We start from the raw sequence: 358 nt of genomic DNA, 5'->3' as shown, positions 1-358 counted from the left end.
CCAGGGACCCTCCACCCCACCAGCCATGTCCTGCTACGACCTCTGCCGCCCCTGCAGTGGGGGACCCACCCCGCTGGCTAACAGCTGCAACGAGCCCTGTGTCAGGCAGTGCCAGGACTCCCAGGTCGTCATCCAGCCTCCCGCCGTGCTGGTCACCCCTGCCGGGACCCATCCTCAGCTCCTTCCCCCAGAACACCGCCGTCGGATCCTCCTCATCAGCTGCCGTGGGCAGCGCCCTCAACGCCCAGGGAGTGGCCATCTCCTCCGGCGGCTTCGGCTTCGGAGGCCTGGGCTGCTTCAACGGCGGCAGAGCCCGCTACCCCTGCTAAGGGCCTGCGCCCACACCCTCACACCAACC

At 69.3% G+C, this 358-nt stretch overlaps 1 pseudogene; it reads left to right on the top strand.

The window, feature by feature from the left end:
• Nucleotides 1-25: 25 nt before the first annotated feature.
• LOC109365202 lies at nucleotides 26-352 on the top strand (annotated as a pseudogene).
• Nucleotides 353-358: the final 6 nt, after the last annotated feature.

This window comes from Meleagris gallopavo, unplaced genomic scaffold, assembly GCF_000146605.3.
Source record: "Meleagris gallopavo isolate NT-WF06-2002-E0010 breed Aviagen turkey brand Nicholas breeding stock unplaced genomic scaffold, Turkey_5.1 ChrUn_random_7180001959850, whole genome shotgun sequence".
NCBI lineage: Eukaryota > Metazoa > Chordata > Aves > Galliformes > Phasianidae > Meleagris > Meleagris gallopavo.
Note: the sequence above shows the minus strand (reverse complement) of the source record. Positions and strands in the feature narration are given on the sequence as shown.